This window comes from Octopus bimaculoides, chromosome 20 (assembly GCF_046866305.1).
Source record: "Octopus bimaculoides isolate indiv1 chromosome 20, ASM4686630v1, whole genome shotgun sequence".
Lineage (NCBI taxonomy): Eukaryota > Metazoa > Mollusca > Cephalopoda > Octopoda > Octopodidae > Octopus > Octopus bimaculoides.
Genome location: NC_142947.1, coordinates 27,603,268 through 27,626,889, shown reverse-complemented (window position 1 = coordinate 27,626,889; position 23,622 = coordinate 27,603,268). Strand labels below are relative to the sequence as shown.

At 37.1% G+C, this 23,622-nt stretch overlaps 1 long non-coding RNA gene across 1 annotated transcript in view; it reads right to left on the bottom strand.

The window, feature by feature from the left end:
- The window catches only part of LOC128250310 (uncharacterized), a 127,482-nt gene that overhangs the window by 17,192 nt on the left and 86,668 nt on the right, over window positions 1-23,622 (bottom strand). The window contains exon 2 of the long non-coding RNA XR_016237629.1: window positions 22,497-22,649. This is a non-coding gene — a long non-coding RNA (uncharacterized LOC128250310). The remainder of the gene's footprint in view (window positions 1-22,496; window positions 22,650-23,622) is intronic.

Here is a 23,622-nt window from a genome sequence, read left to right as displayed (position 1 = left end):
ATGCCCCCATGCTTCCAAACGTGACCTCATCTCCTACAATCCTGACACCACCAAGGCGGTTGATGGTGTCCATCCCCATCACGACATCAACCCTGTCTATTACATGTTCAATTATGATCACCCATAGCCTTAGCACCATGCCTAGCAATGCTATCTCCACACTGCAACTGCCCTGGTAACGGATTTCTCTGCCATCGACTGCCCGGATGCTACTTGCCCCATCCCATTTCTTTGCTACCCTTGGTGTCATGAGGGTAGTCGTGCAACCCATGTCCACGAGGGCCTTGAACTTCTTCCACTGGGCCTCGATGGGCCACAACCTCGACTACAAACATCTCTACTCGGTCGCGGGGAAAGTTTGAGAGGCAGCAACTTCCCCATGGTTGTTTCTCTGGCGATGTGCCCCATCTTCCTGCATTGATAGCAGATGGGCCCCGATTCGGTACATTCCCTCGCCATGTGCGACCCCTGACATTTAAAACACCGGCCCGAGAACGGCTGCTGTTGTTGCTCGGTAGGCTTCCTCACGCCTTTCTCCAGCTGTCAGTATGCGCCTCTGTCACCGCCATCGCTATCATCTTCCATCCGATGCGTTGCGCAAATATGCAAGCTTGTGCTACAAGCTCACTGAGTGCCATCTTTCTCCCACTAGGCAATTGCTGTAACCGAATCCCTCTGTTGTCAGGGAACCCACTCACAAACACAGGCCGCACCGCTCTGTCCAGGCCTTCTCCCGTAAACCCAGCCAGCGTGGCCAGCCTACGCACCTCCGCTGTGTATTCGTCCACCTGTTCACTCCCCCACCCCATCTAGCAGTCCCTAGCTTAACAAAGGCGGTATACTCGCACTCTGTATACTCCTCTCTCAATCTCTGCTCAATCTTCTCCGCACTCAACCTCTCTTCCTCGTCCATCTCTAAATACAGGGTCAGAGCGCTTCCTTCCAAGTATAGCGCCATAAGACTCGCCACATCGCTTATCCCTTGCAGTCTTGCTACAAGCCTGATCTTTCACATCCAGGCCACTACATCGCCCTCGCCATTAAAAGGCCTGATCACGTCGCTGGCGATTCTGATCTTAGCTGCCATCGCGGTGCCAAAATAGCTTGGAGTGTATGCGAGTGATTAGTAGTAAACGGCTTACCTTGTCTTCCTTCTATCGTGCCTGCTTGTCCTGTGGTATCCTGTCCTCGCACCTGGCCTGACCCGAAGAATGCTAGAAATAGCAGCTGCCTCTCCCTCGCAACGACCCAGCTCGAAAAGGACAAGAAATCCCAATCATGGTTCCCTCTGCCCCTCTTCCACTTCCCGTCAGCTCTTCAGTTGCTGATGTCATACCTAGTGAGATTTTATGAGAACACACCTTGGCTCCTTAATTCCTATTACTTCTCACTTCTATCCCTCAAGTTCATCCAGTCTCTCTTTTTCACATTCTATCCAGTCAGCTTCAGCATTAAATTCTTTTTCCGTTGCTCCATAACTTCCAGAACTCTTTCATTTCATCAATCGTGAATGGTGCCTTTATCTTTATTTTGCTTCTGCCAATTTCCCTATAAAATTTCTCTTGAATATTTTGTTTTGTTGATAAAATTTTATTCTTTTATTATTATTATTTTGGTTTGGATCAAGTTCGTTCTTATTCCTGGTAGGAATTATGTGGATAGCGGGTTACTACTGTAACCTTAGGTATCCACAAGTTTTCAGCAGTCTTTCAAGTGCTTAGATAAAAAAAATAAATAAATGCGCCCTTTTAAAGCCTAGCCAGGCTCTTGGGCCCGGTTTCCCGGTTTCTATGGCGTATGTGTTCCCCATCTGGATGGGATGCCAGTCTATCACAGCGTTACTCATTTTTGCCAGCTGAGTGGACTGGAGCAATGTGAAATGAAGTGTTTTGCTCAAGAACACAACACATTGCTTGGTCCAGGAATTGAAACCACAATCTTACGATCATGATGCAGACACCCTAACCACGAAGCCACGCGCCTCCACTCAAGTGCTTAGAACCCTCTTAATAATCCTTACTGTCCCTAAAAGACAAACTTTCTGTAGGAGCTCTACCAGGCATTCTATTTCAATCTCCTTCAGCCATTTGTCTATATTTTTGCACCAATTATTATAGGCATGACCTTTACTGTTCACATTCTCTAAATTCTTCCTATTTCAAGCTTTAAGGGATTACATTTTTTCTTCCTCTTTCTTTATGATCCTGGAATCAAACAGGCATGATGGGTCGATAAGTAAGCAACTTCGCTTTTCCTTATCTACAATTGTTGTCTGGTCTATTATTTTCTAATTTTTTGTCCGTTTGAATAGGAGTCCCACAAAATCTTACATTTCTACAACTCCAGTACTCTTTCGACTCGATGATTGTATCACGTGTTTCCAGTTTCAAATCCCCATTTCTGGCACAATTTCCAGTGTATAACTTTTACAACCTGGTCGTGCCTCCATTTCTTATATTCTTTGTGTGCCAACTTGGGGCATTCTGCCACAATGTGTGTCACTTCTCATTCCAAGTTCCACAGGCTCTATATTTTTCTGACACATTCTCTCCATTTATATTTTTTCTCAAGTTGTTTGTTTTTATCATTTGATCTTGGGCTGCTACAATTAGGCTCTCTGTTTCTTTTTTTAATTGCCCCATTTTTTAACTAAGCCTGAGATTTTGTTTCACTTACATCTTCAGTGGCTCTTTAAAATTGGCCTTGCATAAGTTTCTCTTCAATCTGTCTGATGTGCTCTCTTTGTATTTCATTCTTGTCTTTTTCTCCTATTACACGTTTCATCACCTGTTCTTTATTAACTGTCTTTAGTAGTTTTTCTATGCTGCTCTGTAAGTACTTTACTAGACTTTTTCTTTCCATCTGTACAGATTCTTCTACTGCTATTAAACTTCTTCCACCCTGGTCTCTCCTCAAGTACAGCCAGTTGATATCAGCTTTGGATGGTGGGCCCCATACATCATCAACAACTTCCTAGTTTTTCTGTCAAGTTTCTTTATGTTGTTTCTCATCTAGTCTATAATTCCAACTCCATATTTGATTAAGGGTACTGCTCTTGAATTTATTTCTTCAATAGGATTTTTGGAATTCAGCTTTGGCTATTATAATTTTCTGACTCTCCTTGTACACTCCCTACTGGTAATTTGTTTCATTTCTTCATTTTTATCTCGTTTGCTTCCAGTATTCCCAAGTACTTATACCACTGTCCTTTCTCAACCACTCTAATTGTTTGCCCATTTGGGATTTCAATTCTCTGGTTTCTTTCCAATCTTCCTTGTTTCATCTAGTATATATAAATCACAGTATGTGTGTGTATAATGACTAATGCATATATTTCCACAATTCTCAACTGATTTTCACCAAACTATACACACACATTACTTATGCCCCAAGGAGTGTCATGCACTATAACATTTTGCCCAGAGTTGCTGCATAAATGGACATAGTTTTTTGTATGTAGGGTCTTCCATACTTTTTTAATCTTTTTATAAAAGTGAAAGTATTTTGTCTATTTATTTATTTCGACTGTTCACCTACGACAGTTATTAAATTGACTAGGACTACTGTATGCGATGAATATCCAATACCAAACAATCTTAATCGCCATATTTAAACAGCATTAAACTTTGGCAAGCTTATACCTATTCTGAGTTACTTGAAAGGTGATGTTCCCTTCCATCTCTTCTATTTGTTGATATCTTTGTTTACCTACCAATGTGTTGTTTCACTTTAAGGATGCTTATTTACCCATCCATTATGATATTTTGACTGTTGTCCATTGTTTCAAATACATTTTAGCATTGTTATTCTCGCCTTTTTTAAACAATTACATATCATTCGTCCCAAAGAATCAGCCTTTAAATAAGAGTTTTACTTCCATTAGCGAAAACTATACGTATCTTTCAGAAAGCTCCATACAAATTTAACTTTATGTGGCATTTGCTGTTAGTTTATGCACAGACTATGTGGGAAGACAGAATAAAGGGGCTTTTGTTGGCTTATCTCTTCGAAAAAATAGCCCCTTTTGCTGTTGAATGAAATAGACTTACAACATTTATGTGGCTGTTTCTGACAAGAAATTTTGCATTCGTGTAAAACAACTATATTTTTGTAGTCATTATCCATAATCTACTTCCAAAACACTTCAGTAGCTCTACTTTGCATCGCTTGCAAACTTATATGTTCTACGACCATTAAAGTGCAATGACCTCCACAAGATTGTGGAGGTCATTGATTTGATTTTCAATTTGATTTTCTGTTCCTAGGTTAATCGAAAACATAGATTACCATGCTACTCATAAACTTTCTCGGCAGTTCAATTATTTCGTGAAAAAAATACCACCAAAGCAACTTAAACCATCCAAAGGACAGGTGTGTTTGCTAGTTTTCATTATAGTATACTTATTTTTATCTCAAATTCCATATCTACATCATTTGAGAAAATGCAGATAGTATGTACAAGACTTTCAAGCTATTTCTCATTTTTCACATAAACCTTTATATCACCCATGAAAAGGAGATGATTTATCTGACCATTTCCTTTTCCCAAATTGTAAGCAATTTTAACTTTGCATAGTATCATAATGAGTGGTGTCATAGCCAATATGAATAGTAATGGAAATAAGTTATCACCTTGGAATATTCCATGTCTGATGTTTACTTTTCTGAGTTTTTGTTTTCCTCTGATCAATTCAGTATTCCAATGTTCCATACTTTCATTAAGCATTTTGTCCATGAATGTTGCTATTCCAAATATGCTCATTGTTTTAATTATCCAACTGTGTGGTACCATGTCATATGCTTTTTTGTAATCTAGCTATGCTACATTCAGTCCTGTCAGTCTGTGTCTATGATTTCTAATAAATCATTTTATCAAGTAATAAGTGATCTTTTGTTGCCCTACTTTGTTATAGGTCAAAAAGATGATGCCAAGTTCCCATTCAGGGGATCTTTAAGGCATAGTAGTGTTCATTCACTTGTCATCCAGGCAGGAACATAACCTTGCTGCAGGCAGTCATCCAGTTGTGCAGCAATCCTTTCATGCAACTGTGTAAAGTTCTTCAGCCTATAGCCTTGTACTCCATCTGGGCTTGGTCCTTTCCAGTTTGCTATTTTTTAAAAACTTCTGTCTCACTGTATGTAAATTAATTCTGACATCTTTTTGTCTTGGTACAGTTGCAAGTTGTCTTTCCACCTTTGTTAGCCACTCTACACTTTCTTTATGCCTCATCAGTCTGTTCCACAGCCTTCCTTAAAATTCTGTAAAAGGTAGATAGATGCAATAGAGACATTAGTCTCTCTCTATCACCTTTCAACATAATTATATATGAAGGAACAGTAGAACAATTAACAACATAATAAAAATAAGTTTTATTTTGATGATGCTTGGTTTTATAAATCCTGTGTCACTCAGCTTAGCAGCCGCTGATTGAGTTCTAATTGGTATTGGAAGATTAAGACCTTCCTTGATGCATGCCAGAGGAGCAAATAGCTATCATATCGATAGCATCGTGGTGAAGAGTGCTTCGTTGAGGAGCGAGGTGTTGTCACATCGAAGGTCTCTCGCTCAACTGGCTTACAAAGTGAAACAAACTCTTTAAGTACTAGTTTTACTACGCATGTGCACTCAAGGGGCTTCCGGAAAGGCAAGTCCCTTGCGCATGTGCAGATAGTACTTCCTCAATGGCGGCTATAATTTTGCGCCACTACAATGGCTTCCCCCGCTGAGTGCATAGCACAAACAAGGAAAGGATTGTAGTGGGCACCTGAAACAAGATGCGGCTGTAGATATATAATGAAAATGAAACAATTTGTTAATACAGAGAATGGAAATACCCAACAATGTAATACAATGCACATGGAAAATAATATTCCAGCAGCACAAATCAAGTTCAGCTTGGTAAGTGTTGTTGGCTGTAAAAATATTTTTTTTTTTTTTTGCTTACGTCACTGCAGTTCCTTTATTACTTGTGATTGATGCAGTGGCGCAAGAAATGTTTGAGTGTTCAGCACTAATAGCGAAAACACAGTTTGAGCCTTTTTTTTTTTTTTACAAAAGGAATGCTGAAAAATGCAATAATATACAATGCAGTCAAATATGAATTGTCTTGGAGAGTTTCTTTAGCCAGTGCACTGTACGGCCAGATCTAGTGACATAGGGTTCACTTGTGGTAGTTCTCAACGATGAAGGTGGAGTTTTCACAGGTGTATGTGTTGGTGATGGTGATGATAAAGGAGTATGCGTTGGTGATGGTGTTGACAAAGGTGTATGTAAAGGTTGAAAATGGGGCATGTCAGTATTGTCAACGGAAGATGTAGTTTTGTCAAAATATGCTTTCTTCAGACGGTCGACAGACACGGTCTCCGTACGACTATTAGCGTCTATTTAAAAAAATTTGTGTGTGCGAGAGAGCACATGAAAGGGTCCTTTATAAGGAGAAACAAGGGGTCCTCTGACAGAATCATCCCTAACAAACACGTGTCCAAGAATCAATGTCTGATGGCACTTTAGAAGGTGGAGATTGTTGCCGGGGACTCATAGTAGGAAGGTTAGAAAAATAATCTCGTAATCGAGTGACATAGGACGATGGATTTGGAGGCTGTAATTTGTCTGGTACCAATATCGTACCAGGCAATGCCAGTGTGGTACCATACAATAATTCTGCTGCAAAAAAACCAAGGTCTGCTTTAACTGCAGTCCGGCATCCAAGTAGGACAACAGGAAGAAATTCAGTCCATGACTGCGGATTGGGCAAGGCGTGCAGTGTGGCCTTTAGTTGCCTATGAAAACGCTCCATCATCCCATTAGAAGTGGGATGGTAGCTGGTGGTGCATATATGATGCACTCCTAGGATTCGTGATAACTCACAAAATAATGCTGCTTCAAATTGTCGACCACGATCCATAGTCAAGCTGGACAGTATGCCGACCCTAGAAACCCAACCAGAAACGAAAGCTCGTGCAACAGTCTCAGAAGTAATATCTGCTATAGGAATGGCTTCTGGCCAGCAGGAGAAATGATCAACACAGGTTAAGAGATATGAGAACCCGCAACTCACAGGCCATGGTCCAACCAAATCAAGGTGAACATGGCGAAAACGGGCCTCTAGAGAAGGAAATTATCCGAGTGGGGCACAAACGTGCCTATGGACTTTCGCACTCTGGCACTTCATGCAAGAGTGTGCCCAAGTGGTAATTGATCGCCACATGTTGGGCCAGAAAAACTGAGCAGTGACAAGTTTTACTGTTGCAGAGATGCCCGGATGTGACAAGCAATGAAGGGCATCAAAAACAGAACATTGATGGTTCTCAGGTACTAAAAGCCTAGGAGAACCGGTGGATGTGTCACACAATATAGAGCCTTCTGATGAAGGGAGTGGAAAATAGGCAAATTTACAGTTGTTGAATTTTGGCGAAGTTAAATCTAACGTCGACAAAAGAGGTGGGTCTTGCGAAATAGCAAATAAATCAATTGTTGCAGGAGAGGAAATAGAACTGACAGGGAGTCTCGAGAGAGCATCAGCAGGGATGTTCTCCTTCCCTGGCACATGACGAATGTCACCTGTAAACTGTGAAATATAGTCTAGGTGACGGAAAGCACGGGGAGAGAGTTTGTCTGTTTTAGAAGACAGTGCGCACATTATATGTGTGGAGTTGCTGAAAAAGTTGCGACAAATGGTGGAGATGATTCCCTTTTGTATCACTATGTCATCGACATAGGCGAATACAATATCAAGTCCACGAAAAACTTCATCTATAAATCTTTGGAAAGTGCTTGTCGCATTCCGCAGACCAAAGCTCATAAAAAGAAATTCAAAACAGCCAAAAGGAGTAGTGATGGCAGTTTTGAGAATGTCCTCTGGAATTAACTGGAATCTGGTGATAAGCGCGAACCAGATCAATCTTGGAAAAGATAGTGGAACCGTGTGTGCATAGGAGAGAGAGAGAAAAAAATTTCGTAAAACAAAAAAACAATGGTGTTTGCTTTTGGTTTTTTTTTTCTGTTTGTGTGTGTTGCTTGGGTGCGTGCAGGAAAAAAATTTTACCAACCTTCTCGTATTTTTTTTTTTTCAAGCGAGATTTAAGCAGGACAGGACAAAGAAATTAAATGTGCGTGTATTTGTTGTATTATATTGTTATCCTGATAGCAACACAAGTTATACTTTTGAAGTTATGTAGTCCAATTGAATTGACACCATGTGGTTCTTTCTTCGTCTCTTTACGCGAGTGACAGAAAATGGAAATTTTTTTTCTTTGAGAGGCAGGCGTTGTCATCGTGACAAAAAAATTTTTTTTTTTGTCGTCTCTTCCCAGTTGACGAGTTGTGTGAGAGAAAATTTTGTATTCTGTACTTGGGGTCACCAGTGTAAATGGTTGATAGATGCAATAGAGACATTAGTCTCTCTCTATCACCTTTCAACATAATTATATATGAAGGAACAGTAGAACAATTAACAACATAATAAAAATAAGTTTTATTTTGATGATGCTTGGTTTTATGAATCCTGTGTCACTCAGCTTAGCAGCTGCTGATTGAGTTCTAATCGATATTGGAAGGTTAAGAGCTTCCTTGATGCATGCCAGAGGAGCAAATAGCTATCATATCGATAGCATCGTGGTGAAGAGTGCTTCGTTGAGGAGCGAGGTGTTGTCACATCGAAGGTCTCTCGCTCAACTGGCTTACAAAGTGAAACAAACTCTTTAAGTACTAGTTTTACTACGCATGTGCACTCAAGGGGCTTCCGGAAAGGCAAGTCCCTTGCGCATGTGCAGATAGTACTTCCTCAATGGCGGCTATAATTTCGCGCCACTACAATTCTTTACTTTCTTTTGCATCTGGAATCAGTTTCTGGTGTTGGCCTCCCTCTATTTCCTCAAATAAATGCCTTCTATTTGATTGGAACAATCTCTTCTGTTCGAAACCTTTGTGTCTAGCATCATATCTTTTCAATCACCTTTTGTGACAATTCTTCATGTACTGTTTGATTTCACCTTTCTTCTAACCTGTACTGTCCGTTCAATTTTCTCATTACAACTTTATTCTTGAGCTCTCCTCTCATTATCCTATTCAATTGCCCCAGTTATTTCTGTGACTTTTCCAGCTTCATTTGTATTCTCTTCCTCCAGTTTGGTTCTTTCTTTTCATTTGCTTTTATATCTTCAGTTTTTCACTTGTAGCTTACTATGTTAGCGACAACATTTCCTCACTTATTTTCTGTCCAAATATCTTACATTTGGTGGTACTTCATTGTTCCCATTAGACATTTTACCGCGCAACATTTCTAAAATCTTCTCTTCGTCATTCTCTGAGTGGTTGGCGTTAGGAAGGGCATCCAGCTGTAGAAACTCTGCCAAATTAGACTGGAGCCTGGTGTTGCCATCCGGTTTCACCAGTCCTCAGTCAAATCGTCCAACCCATGCTAGCATGGAAAGCGGACGTTAAACGATGATGATGATGATTCAAATCTTGTGCACATCTAGATCATCTTCATTAGTTACTTTATCAGTATTCTCTGGTACCCTGCAGTTTCCATCTGTTTCATATTCTTTATCTCTAACTCCTTCATCACTGCTATCTGCTACTGCTGTTTATTATGTTTCTCTGAATTTCTTCAATCTCTACCCCCATAATCTAGTCATTCTTTGGGATTGCTCTTGCTTGGTCTATCAGTCACTGGGCGGATGCTTTAAAACCTCCTTTTTCATCCCACATTTTCTTCATTTGATTCATGAAGCCTCTTTTATTTGGCTCACTTCTCAGGCAGCATTCTATTACTCTTTTGTTTACATCTTTTTCCAATTTCATTCTTTTTCTTTTGTGCTTTTGACTGCAATTTTGGTCAGTAGCTTGATGACAACCTGCTAGAGCTTGATCGTTTGATCAGATACTACCTGCCTACTGTGCATGACACCTTCACTAATAGTTCCCGCCCTTTAGCACAGTTGTGGTTATTATTTAATTTTCATATCACTCATTTAGAGGTGGCATTCGTAAGGTTGAGCAATCACCAGTATTTTTACCATGACACCACCACTAGTTGGTTTGCTAGCCAAGGCTCCGAGAGTATTAATATCATCATCATCATCATCATTATTATTATCATTCATGCCAACCACATATTTAGTACCTGCAGATTTATACCTTTACTTATTAATAATATTTTCATCTTCAATACTTAGTTTTTTGCCTATCACATTTGTATCATCATTACTCTTTCTTTTATTTAGTTTAGTTAAAAAAAACTGTTTAATATATGTATTTCTATCTAAATTTTTAGTTTTATTATAGTCCCTGTTAATTTTCAACTTATCCAAAATTCTATCATTTCCAGGAATGTTATTATTATTATGATTCTGGATATAGTAAATTTTATCCTTATATCCAGCTTCAAATAATGTGTGGTTATAGTAACTTTGATTTTGTTTAAATATATCCTCATTAGCTGAAAGTCTTGAAATGTGAGTAGATATATTTTTAATGATAGAATTTATTATGCTCCTTGGATGATTTGAATTTTTTTTTACATATCTTAAGCACTCATTAGGCCTATGATAAGGTTGGTATAGCTCATTACTTAAATCAAGAGTAATATCAAGGAAGTTAACCACAGTATAGTAATTTTCTATAGCAATAGAAAGACCAAGACGCTTAAAGAATTTGGAAAGATTTTTTTTCCTGGACCTTTCTAAATTAACCATATTAGATTTATATATAATGAATAGAGGGTCATCTTTAATTATCTACTGACATCACCAATAGTTGTATACAAAAATAACCTTTTTAGATTTATATCTCTGTAGATTTCTAATTGTCATAATGTAGAATTCTTGTTTGATTTTTTATTATCTCATCGACCACTAACATCACCAATAGTTAAATACAAAAATGACTTTTCTTAAATATTTTTTACTTTTTATTTTATCTTTATAAAATATTTCCGTTATCCAATGATGTCACCATTTGTTGAACAAAGGAATGTCTTAGGCGTTCAATTCAATTTAGGCATTCTTTTTGTTAACATTTATCAACTCATAAATTTTTAGATGTTCAATTTGAATTTCACTAATTTTGGATAGCCTTGATAAAGTTGTATCAACATATATTTTCAAGGATATTAATATTAATTTTAACGATATTTTATATATATATATATATATATATATATATATATATAAATAATAATAATAAAGGAGTTACGATGCAAAAACGTATATATTAAATGAACATATTTATCTTCTTCAATATATATTTCAGTATAAAGAATTCATTAAGAGACTTAATAAATCAAAATTCCTTTACACAACTTCAGGAAAAATAAATATAACACCAGAAAACCACATTCGGTTTAAGAATACAATCCGTTCATGACGAAAAATTTCACAATTACAAAAACCGAAAAAAAATTTTTTTAATTTTACAAAAAGAATGCTATTAGTCATAAAAAAATTTAATATATATATACACACATAAATATATACATATATACATATACATACACAAACATAAATACACACATATACATACACACCCATATACTTATAAACACAGATACATATATAAACACACACACACATATATCACACTTACAGATGAAAACAAAAGAACAGATAAATGATTTACCTGAGAATGAATTGAAGTTTAAGAAATTGTTCCGTTCCAGAAACAACCCACCTTATAATTATAGGTTAGATAAGTTTGAAGAAGATATTTGGTCGATTGTTAAGAATATTAAGTTTCGTAAATCGCCATGCAAGAACCAACATTTGAGATATCTTAATACTGTTACCAACCAAGTGAAAAGTAATAAAGGAATTTTCGTTAAATCTGACAAGACCAGAAATATTTATAGACTGAATAAGGAGCATTAGAAGAATTTACTTAGGAAGGAGATTGAAAAAAATTATAAAATTACTAATGGATGGACGCTCAGAAAGACTAATTTGGATGTTAAGAAAATAATGGAGAAATATAATATTGCAGACAGAACTGAACCTATAGTGCCGAAGGAACTGCGGTTTCTTCTTAAAGACCATAAAATTAATTTTTGGACTCAACCATCTTTGAGGCTTATTTGCCCGGCTAAATCCGACATTGGGATTATTAGTAAAAATATTTTGGATAGGTATATTCCTATTATAATTGATGGATTACAATTGTATTTATGGTCTAGTACTAATCAGGTTATTGAGTGGTTTCGTTCTATTGAGAACAAAAGTAATGCTAAATTTATACAGTATGATATTTCTAATTTTTATGCTTCTATTAATCCTATCATACTAAATAAGGCTCTTTGGTTCTTTCATAACAAGGCAGGGCTTACTAGGGATGAAATAGAAGTAGTGTTAGCTGCTAGGAAGTCGTTTATTTCTTTTAATGATAAGATTTGGATTCGTAAAGATACTCCTAATGCTTTTGATGTTCCCATGGGGAGTTCTGATTCAGCTCAAATAGCGGATGTTGTGGGTTCTTATATTTTGCATGAATTGGCTGATCAATTCCCTATGGTTAGGGGTGGTTTATATAGGGATGATTGTCTTCTTTATATTAGGAATTATTCTACCTAGTATTTGCAGAGACTTAAAGGTAGGTTATCTAGATTGTTTAATAGGATGGGAATAAGTGTCACTTACGATGATGATGTTTTGCTAGCTAATTATTTAGATATGACACTTGATATAAAAAAACGATACATATAGACCGTGCCATAAACCGTCTATTAATCTGAAATATATAAGTAGATGGAGTAACCACCCTAGAAGAATTATTGATAATTTAGTTAGAAATATTTCGATAAGGCTTTCTAAGTTATCAGCTAATCGTGTTGTTTTCGATAATGAAGCTCCTTTTTATAATGAAGTTTTAAATAGAGCTGGTTTTAGAGATAAGGTCTATTATGTTAAACTTGAATCTGGTGAGGTTAGAGTAGATAGGGATGTTAAGAATAATAAGGTTAGGCTGGTTAGGAGAAATAATGATAAAATTTATGATCATAGGTATACTGGTAATAGTGTCATGCGTAATTCTAAATGTTTTACATATTTTGCAAAAGGCTTTAATAATATTAAAGATGGTTATCTTTCGTTTATTTTACCATTTGGTAAAAATGTTAAGTCGAATTTGGTAGCTCAGTTTAGGGAGGTAATTAGTAAGCATTTCCCTGCAAATTCACATTACAGTAAAATTATTAATATGCATAGTGTTAGGTTCGGTTTTTCCAATACTAAGAACCTGGAGCAGATTATTGCAGCGCATAATTCTAAAGTTCTTAAGACAGGCATGAATGGAATGAATAGGGATGAGGACCCTCACTTAGGTAATAATACTATAGGTTCTAAGATTGAGGTAACAGAGATTAATCTCAGGAGGTTAAAGTTTGAGGGTCCGAACGTGAGATTATGGAATATAGTGTATCAGTGTAAGGTTAAGAGTGATACAGATGTTAGTGTTTATGTGGGTTGTTCTTCGGATAAGATTTGTAGGAGAATTTCTTGTCACTTTAATACGTTTAGAGATAGGAGTAAAATAGCTAGTACTAGTCTTAGTAAGTTTAATATGGGGGTTAAAAGAACAAAATAAGAACTTTTCGTTAGAATTGTCTGTTATAGGGAGGAATTTCCCTTACGATAAGGGTAGGAAGTATTGCCACTTGTGCAATCTTGAGTTATATTTTATTCTATTTTCAAAGCACAAACTAATTAATAAACTAACGTATAATGAGTTCAGATGTGTTCACATTCACAAACATACTTATTTTTGGTTTAAATAATTTCATTGTTTATTTTCGCCTATAGCTGAATTTTGTTATGATCAGGTATTAAGGTCTGAGTTTTTAGTATTTTAGTTTTGTTATAGATTTATTTACATATACGTACATCCGTTCATATACATGTGCAAGTGTATATACATGTGCATGGGTATACGTGGAAATGTGTGTATATATGTGTATGTATGTGTGTATGTGTATATATGTGTATGGGTATGTGTATGTATATGTATGTGTGTATGTATGTATATGTATATATATTTATGTGTGTATATATATATATATGTATATATATATGTATGTATAAATGTGTGTGTGTATATGTATATATATGTACATATGTATATATATATATATATGTATGTATGTATGTGTGTGTGTGTGCATGGTGTTTTGTATGTATGTATGTGTGTGTGTGTGTATGGTGTTTTGTACGTGTGTGTATATATTTGTTTTTTTGTGTGTATATGTATATATAATTTTTGTAATATATTTAAAAAATTTTTTTAATATATATATGTATGTGGATGTTTGTGTGTGTGTGCATGTGTGTGTATATGTGAGTGTATCTGTGTGTGTGTGTGTGGGTGTGTGTGTGTGTATGTTTATGGCTTGTGAACTTTGTATGTTTGTGTATGCATGCATATGCATGTGAGCGTGCGCGTGTGTGCGCAGGAACGTGTGTGTGTGTGTTTGTGTGTACAGGCGCACACGCGGGTGCATGCATGTAAGTGCGTGTGCGCATATATGTGTGCACGAGTATATGTATATGTATATATATATATATATATATATATATATATATATATAGGGTTCAAGACATACACACTTCACGTCTGGCCGTACAGCCTTTTTGTTTGTTTATTTCACCGTTTCATTTTCCCGTCTTGTTTTCCGTCCGCCACTACCCTCCACGAAAACAATTTAATTTGTGTTCGTTGGAAGAACCATTTTAATGATGCGTACTGCCTTAATTCTTCGAAACGCCGGAGTTTTAATGGTGGCAGCTGATGAAGGGGATGTTTCTATGTGGCCTGCTTGTTTGTTGCACCTTGTTTACCATTTTTGTCCTTGTTCTTTTGCCACGTCATGTACCCAGTTATGTATCTATATGTACGTGTGGATGAACGTATATACATACATGTACATATATATGCATATACTCATATATTGTTTGTTTCACGACAGAACGCACGCGTTACCTTTATACAGTAAGTTTTTAACTAGTTTTCTAACGCGACTCTCTCTATTTCTATCTCCCCCTCTCATTCTTCCCTCTACTGTTCTTCGCCTCTACCTGTCACTACTTCTCTCTCTCTCTCTCTCTCTCTATCTCTTGTTACTCGTCCTTCACCTCTCACCGTTACTACTACTATCTCTCTCTCTCTCTACCTCTCATTGCTCACTTTTATTCTACTTCCTCCCCTCCTTTTCCCTCTGCTACTCTTTCTCTTCATATAGCCTTGGTCACGTGTGTGCGGCTGCTATTTCTTTCCGTTCTTGGAATCACCAAGCTCGCACGTACTTCTTTGCCCCTCCTGTACGTGCTTCACAGCGTTCGAGACATACACACTTCACGTCTGGCTGTACAGCCTTTTTGTTTGTTTATTTCACCGTTTCGTTTGTTTATTTCACTGTCTTGTTTTCCGTCCGCCACTACCCTCCACGAAAACAATTTAATTTGTGTTCGTGGGAAGAACCATTTTAACGATGTGTACTGCCTTAATTCTTCGAAACGCCGGAGTTTTAATGGTGGCAGCTGATGAAGGGGATGTTTCTATGTGGCCTGCTTGTTTGTTGCACCTTGTTTACCATTTTTGTCCTTGTTCTTTTGCCACGTCATGTACCCAGTTATGTATCTATATGTACGTGTGGATGAACGTATATACATACATGTACATATATATGCATATACTCATATATTGCTTATATATATATATATATATATTTGTGGTTTTACATATTTATAGATATATGTATTTGGCTAGAGTTACCTCCATTGGATGTATTTTGTTTTCATCTGTGTGATATATGCGTGTGTGTGTTTATATATGTATCTGTGTTTATAAGTATATAGGTGTGTATGTATATGTGTGCATCTATGTTTGTGTATGTATATGTATATATGTATGTATATGTATATTCTTATGTGTGTATATATATTTTAAATTTTTTTATGACTAATAGTGTTCTTTTTGTAAAATTAAAAAAAAATTTTTTTCGGTTTTTGTAATGGTGAAATTTTTTGCCATGAACGGATTGTATTTTTAAACCGAATGTAGTTTTCTAGTGTTATATTTATTATTCCTGAGGATGTGTAAAGGAATTTTGATTTATTAAGTCTCTTAATGAATTCTTTATACAGAAATATATATAGAAGAAGATAAATATGTTCATTTAATATATACATTTTTGCGCCGTAACTCCTTTATTATTATTTATATAACGAAAAGGATCGATTCTTGAGGAGTCTACATACCTTCACAGTCGTTTTTTTCTGCTATTTTGGTGATGATTTTTTGACTTAGCTTACCAATTATTTTTGTTGGTAGTTAATTTATAATATATTGATATATATATATATATCCAACTAATTACGGAGAGAGTCAGTTTAGATTAGATGCAGTTTGGGTTTGTGCCAGGGAAAAGCACCACTGATGCTAATTATTTCTGGTAAGACAGCTGCAGGAGAAATACCTAACCAAAGATAAACCTCTGTACCTGGCTTTCATTGACATGGAGAAAGCCTTTGACAGGGTCCACCGATCACTTATCTGGTGGTAATGAGGAAACTAGGGATAGAATGGTTAGTGAGAGTTGTGCAAGCAATGTATAGAGACGCTGTTAGTAAGGTGAGGGTTGGCAACGAGTACAGTGAAGAATTCTGGGTAGAGGTAGAGGTCCAAGGTTCAGTCCTCAGCCCCCTCCTATTTATCATAGTCCTCCAGGCGATAACAGAGGAATTCAAGACAGGATGCACCTGGGAGCTCCTCTATGCTGATGACCTTGCGCTAATTCCTGAGTCACTATCAGAACTAGAGGAGAAGTTTCAGGTGTGGAAGCAAGGACTAGAGTCGAAGGGCCTGAGAGTCAATCTAGCTAAAACCAAAGTCCTAATAAGTAAGAAGGCAGACAAACCACAAATCCCTTCAGGTAGATGGTCCTGCTCGATCTGTAGAAAAGGTGTAGGTAGAAACTCTATAAGATGTACCCAGTGTAAGCTATGGACACATAAGAGGTGCAGCAATATCAAATGAGGGCTAACTGGGAAGATAGTTTTTGTATGTGGTAGATGCTCAGGAGCAATAAACACTGAAAATGTGCAGAAAACAACTTCTGCCACATTCCAAGGAGAAAAACTAGAAGTGGTAGATAGCTTCCGATATCTAGGTGACCAAGTTAGTAGTGGGGGTGGGTGCTCTGAAAGTGTAGCTGCTAGAATAAGAATAGCCTGGGCAAAGTTCAGAGAGCTCTTACCTCTGCTGGTGACAAAGGGCCTCTCTCTCAGAGTAAAAGGCAGACTGTATGTCGCATGTATACGAACAGCCATGCTACACAGCAGTGAAACATAGGCCGTAACTGCTGAGGACATGCGTAAGCTCACGAGGAATGAAGCCAGTATGCTCCGATGGATGTGTGATGTCAGTGTGCATACCCGACAGAGTGTAAGTACCTTGAGAGAAAAGTTGAACCTAAGAAGCATCAGTTGTGGTGTGCAAGAGAGACGCTTGCACTGGTATGGTTATGTGGCGAGAATGGATGAGAATAGCTGTGTGAAAAAGTGCCACACCCTAGCCTTTGAGGGAACCTGTGGAAGAGGTAGGCCCAGGAATGAGGTGGTGAAACACGACCTTCAAACATTAGGCCTCACCGAAGCAGTGACTTCTGACCAAGACCTTTGGAAATATGCTGTGCATGAGAAGATCTGGCAAGCCAAGTCAGACCATAATCCAAGGCCTCTGTCAGGGATGTAGCCAGCCCACTTATGCATACCTTTCCTTCACTGGACACTAAACTTCGCTTGCGAAGACCTTTTGAGGCAAGTGAAATCGAAATCGAACTAAATTCGACGACTGGCACCCATGCCAACATCTCCTTCATTGGACACTAAACTCAGCTTGCGAAGACCTGTTTGGGTAAGTGAAAGTGAAATCGTGATGGCACCTGTACCAGTGGAGCGCTAAGAGCACCGTCCGAGTGTGATCGTTGCCAGAGCAGCTGTCTGGCTTCCATGCCAGTGACACATAAATAGCACCATTTGACCATGATCATTACCAGCGTCGCCTTCCTGGCACTTGTGCCGGTGGCACGTGAAAAGACATTTGAGCGAGGTTGTTGCCAGTGCCGCTGGACTGGCTCCTGTGCAGGTGGCACGTAAAATACACCATTTTGAGCATGGCTGTTGCCAGTACCGCCTGACGGGCCTTCGTGCCGGTGGTACGTAAAAGCACCCACTACACTCTCTGAGTGGTTGGCGTTAGGAAGGGCATCCAGCTGTAGAAACTCTGCCAAATCAGATTGGAGCTTGGTGTAGCCATCTGGTTCACCAGTCCTCAGTCAAATCGTCCAACCCATGCTATCATGGAAAGCGGACGTTAAAGGATGATGATGATGATGATATAAAGAATAAAAAGTTTTGAATGGTACAACAATGCACTATAATACAAAAGATGGACTATATACCTGTTGTAATTTAGTTATCCATAGTCCGATGATATTTCGGAATACAATTCCTTCTTCAGATATTCTTAGATGGAGTCACTACTATAATCTATTATCCAACAGCTTTTCTTTTTTTGGAAGCGTCTCAGCAATGGTCTCACAAAGCTCCTTCTGGAATTCTTCATGAGAAGTGTGTGAGGTTGGCTATGTCTCAATCTCGTGTGTATTGGTACCATTCAAAACGTTTTATTCTTTACAAACGATACACAATGCTTCAAGCGAACTACAATACTCTCCTATATATACATATATATATATATATATAGATAGATAGATAGATAGATAGACGATAAGAAAATGGAAGAAAAACAACAATGAGAAGTGTGTCTTTTTAGCGCTAAAGACACACTTCTCATTGTTGTTTTTCCTCCATTCTCTTATCATCTATATATACATTAAACTACAGTTTACCTTGCAAATTACCTGCAGCCGTATACCTTATACTAAGGACCATACTTACTGAGGTAATTACCAGGAGTACTTTTGGATACATCTATCCCTTAGAAGGTTTAAACACCTCTAACTTATAACTTTCATATATATATATATATATATATATATATATATATATATATATGAGTGGTTGGCGTTAGGAAGAGCATCCAGCTGTAGAAACTCTGCCAAATCAGACTGGAGCCTGGTGTTGCCATCTGGTTTCACCAGTCCTCAGTCAAATCGTCCAACCCATGCTAGCATGGAAAGCGGACGTTAAACGATGATGATGATGATGATGATGATATATATATATATATATATATATATATTAATATATATGTATCTAAAATAGTAAAATAAAACAAAAACTACTAAAGATAATAGAAATGGTCTCTGGTAGCTGTTTCTGGGATATTCCAGCCAATGGATCATCATATCAATTGAAGACTTTATAAAGCGAGTATTCTGTCATTGGAGAAATGTATGAAGAAATGTGTGATAGACAGTGATAGGAAAGCACCTCTTTAATGATATTCATTATGCTGTTTATTATGGTTTATTATGTTCAGGAAGGTAGAAGGGTTTAATTAAATCCATTTGAGTCAGTTCTTCCTGAGATATATCCTTAAGTGAATTCATTATCAAAAGAGTGGTTAAATAGTATATTAATGTAAGAATGGGGAAGAAACTACTAGCAGTTGAAAAGTTGTGTGAATAATGAGAGGATGAATAAACAAAATGTTCTAGTATCAGAGAAAGAAATAGATAGAGAAATAATCTATATATAGTGTTTAGTATATCAAAAATACATTCTGGTATGAGAAAAATAAATAGCTCTATATAGTGAGGGGTATTAAATCTTGGGACCAATAGAGGGAGGGGATGAAGTAGGGCTAGCAGATTGGCATTCCCATCTAAAGAAGTTGGGTGGAGGTGAATGTAAAGACTGACAGCTAAGGGAGAGGATGAAACACAGCATATGCCAGATTCTGGGTCTAGGGTACCAAGGATAGGGTGGGGATTGTGGATAATAAAATGAACAAATAATGATAGACAAATGTAGATATGTGGGGTCAAATCTTACTGGGGTGGATACACATTACTAACTCGCCACTAAGGAGAGCTAAAATGCTAGAAATAGGTGTCAAATTGTAAAGGAAGGATTGAAGATTTAAGAATTAAGATTTAAGAATTAAGAGTTAAGATTTACAAAGATGATATAAAACATGTGATATAAAATTAATGTAAATAGCAAGAAGAATAAGGAAGAAAAAAATAAAATAACGATAAAATAGATAGGAATAGATAAAAATGAAATAAAAAATAGATTAAAAAATAAAGAAATAAAAAATATGTGAGGATAAATAATAAAGTTAAAAATTAAAATAAGGTTAACACTTAAAATTAAAATTTGATTTAGATTAAAAATACAAAACAAAATTTAAAACTTAATTTGGAAATGACATGCTGTACTGCGTGGCATTCATGCGGGAAGCTCAAATATGAACATTTCAAAGTGTTTGGGTGTCAATCTCAGGACAGTGCATGTAACAGGAGTGATAAAAAATCAAACATCCAGTCAATATCATTGTGTTTGGAGTGATCATTAGTGATGGTGACGTTATACCTTAATTCATCTTCCCACACGGCCTCAGACTCAACATGGAGACCTACATCAAGTACCTGGAGGACGTAGTGCTGCCCAGTGTCAAGAGGGTGGCTGCTGGAAGACCCTAAGTCTGGCAACAGGACTCTGCACCATGCCACACAAGCAGGAGAACCCAGTCATGGCTGTCATACTACTTCTGCAACAACATCACTGCTAACATCTGGTCACCTAACTCCCCAGAATGCAACCCTCCTTGATTATTATGTGTGGGGTGCAGCTGGCTCAGAGACCAACAAAACTCTTTGTAACATCAAAGATGAATTGAAGGCAAGGATTATGGCAACATTCACCAACTTAAACAAGGAGACTCTCCAGAAGAGTTGCAGGAGATTCTGAAGGCGTCTGGAGGCTGTGGTTGAAGCCAATGGCTATTTTCTTGAATGAATTTACTCTTTAATTATTTCAAGATATTTTTATGTAATTTTGGTAAATATATCTGTTAAAATAAGATGTCAGTGTTATTTTCATTTTTGCATAATTTAGACGACAATATATTCACTGCAGCCTGCCTCTTTACACTCCTTAAAATTCTAATCATGACATATTTATTCCAAACTACTCATCTTTTATGTCCAGATTCTAAAATCCAAATCTTATAAAACCTATTGAAAGGTTTTTGTCCCTGAAAATTGGAGCACATGGAGCTCTAAAATGTGGGAGTTAAAGCCCCTATTAATGGGGTGGGGTCTTAAAGTCAACCAGAGAAGTTGAATTGCTGGGAATCTTTTTAAACTTGAGTCTTATATCTATTGTTCAAATTTTTTTGAAATCGGAAATATATGAATGTTCACTGGGTTTGTAAAAGAGAGCAAAGTTAGAGGAAACCAAAAGATGAATGATCACAATAAGCAGTCAGCTACCCTACCCTAGTCGTTACTACTCCCCAATGTAGAATTCCCCACCATACTGGTGACAGGCACAGCTGTAAGATGCATTACGGATCTATAGCAATTGGAAGGACGTGACCCAACTCAAATAAACATTAATAACTGTGTGATGTGAGGGCTAAGGGGAAATGAAAGTGTCACCTCTGCAGTTTGCCAATGATCACTATGCCAATAGGTAACCGAACAGAATAAATTTACAATCTAGAAATCTCTTTGAATGACCAATCACTTAGCTGGAAACGCATTGAAATCAATGTTACCATCTGGAGACCATCTCTGACCCAGTGATAATAAAAAGACTCAAAGGAGGTCTGCAACCAAATAACTTTACAGAAAATAACACTTTGCAACTGAATCAGTGGGAGGCAAAGATGCCTCTCCTTTACTTGACAATTTATGCACCACATTGTAGAAATCACAATCTAAGTATGTCTCAAAGCAAACTCTTACACCGTTGTACCATTGAATTACAAATAATGCTCATCTTTTATGCTTGGGTGACTCTACAGCTTCCAAGACTACAATTGTATTTGTCGTGGCTTAGGAAAACTGACTAAATTGTAGGGGTTAAGCCCATATTAAGGAGTCTTACTAACTCCTAAGAAGTTGAAATTTTAGGAATATTACTTCATTTGTGTCTAATATCTATGGTTAAAATTTCATCAACAGCAAAAATACAGGGGTTATGGCCTCATTTATGCTCTCTCACTTTCAAACATATACTGCATTACATCTGTCCTTAATAATAGGATATAATATTCAAATTTCATAAAGATCCATTCAGTAATTTTGACCTAGTTTTGGATCATAAAAAATGACTAAAATTTGGGAGTAAGGCCCCCATTAGGGGTTCTTAGAATCCTCGTGAGAATCGGAAACTTTGGGAATACTTCTTGATGTGTGTCAATTACCTATGGTTGAAATTTCATCAACATCGGAAATTTATGGATTTTCATGGGGGGGTCCTGCTCCCCTTTAAGCCACCTCAAATTCAATCCAAACATACTGCATTATACTCACCCTTATGCATTGAATCTAAGTTCCAAATATCATAAGTATCCATTCAGTAATTTTGGTCCATGAAATTGTATGAAACATACGGCATTACCCTTCTCCCTAGGCTTGGATTTTGTGTTCCAAATTTCATTAGGATTGGTGCAGTAGTTTTCAAGTCTATAAGAAACAAACGAATACACATAAAGACATTGACTTTTATCTAATAGATATATATATGCACATATACATACATGTATATATGTATGTGTGTGTGTATGTGTATTATATATATATATATATATGTATATATATATATATATGTATATATATATATATATATATATATATATATATATATATATATGTGTGTGTGTGTGTGTGTGTGTATGTGTGTGTGTATTATATATATATATATATATATACACACACAGAAAGATAGCTTGATAGGTACAATTCAGTGGGAAAACAAAAATATGAGACACTGCCTTGAAGAATTTTTTGTGCATTTTTTTTATTTTGAGAAGCCTGGTACTTATTCTATTGGTCTCTTCTTGTCAAACCAGTAAGTTATGGGGATGTAAATAAACCAACACCTGTTGTCAAGCAGTGATAAGGGAGAAACAAAGACACACATACACTTACATATATACGATGGATTTCTTTCAGTTTCTGTCTACCAAATCCACTAACAAGGCATTGGTTGGTCTGAGGTTATAGCAGAAGACACATGCCAAGTAACCAAACAGTGGGACTGAATCCAGGACCATGTGTTTTGGAACCAAGTTTCTTACCACACCCATACCTGCACGTATATCTATGTATGTATATATATATATATATATATATATATATATGTATGTATGTATGTATATTTGCATGTATATATATATGTGGATGTATTTATATGTATATGTCTGTCTGGCTTCCGTGCTAATGGCCTGTAAATAGCACCATTTGAGCGTAATCGTTACCAGCGTCGCCTTCTAGGACTTGTGCTGGTGGCACGTTAGAAAATCGTTCGAGCGAGGTCGTTGCCAGTGCTACTGGACTGGCTCCCGTGCAGGTGGCATGTAAAAAACACCATTTTGAGTGTGGCCGTTGCCAGTACCGTGTGACTGGCCCTCGTTTCAGCGGCACGTAAAAGCACACA